This window comes from Emydura macquarii, unplaced genomic scaffold, assembly GCF_026122565.2.
Source record: "Emydura macquarii macquarii isolate MOO-44397 ecotype Brisbane River unplaced genomic scaffold, CSIRO-AGI_Emac_v2 contig_3343, whole genome shotgun sequence".
In the NCBI taxonomy this organism is placed as follows: domain Eukaryota; kingdom Metazoa; phylum Chordata; order Testudines; family Chelidae; genus Emydura; species Emydura macquarii.
In genome coordinates, this window is record NW_027133480.1 from 8,362,148 (window position 1) to 8,362,769 (window position 622).

Sequence of the window (622 nt, forward strand, 5' to 3'; positions counted from 1 at the left end):
TTATGTCAAACATCATTCATAGTTCTTCCTTGGTGCCTCTTCTTATTGGTATAAATGATCGTGTTTAATTTAACAATAACTCAATTGGTAAGGTTGTTTTCTACCCGAGATGTTTAGTAGAACTACATTTTGGCTCCCAATGGAAGGTTCCCCTTTGTGCACAAGTGTTTGTTATCAATCTTCCCTTTTTCCCTTTGATCTCTTCCTCTTTTTGTTCCTTCTAAAGTGAAAGCATCCATTCTGAATAGCTAATAAAAAAAATTGTTCTGGAATGCAGAGCCCTCTTCACTTGATGATCATTGGAAGGGATTCAGAGACTGCAATCTATTATTCTGTTTAGAATACAACTTTGTTGGTCCCTTCTTTGGATTATTATACCTATCCCAGTGAAAAGTTTGGGGCTTCCCTATAGACTTCATTATCTCTTCCCTTCCCCTTTCCATTCCTTTTTTATTTTTCTCCATACCACAGACTCATTGAAATTAGAGATGGAAAAGTCTGTCTCTATATAGTCTGCTCCCTGCCAACAGTTTCCTATAAAATATTCTCAAGTGCTTTTCCCAATGAGGTTACGTCTCTTAGGAAATAAATCCACATTTTGGTTTCAAACTTTTTTACTGAA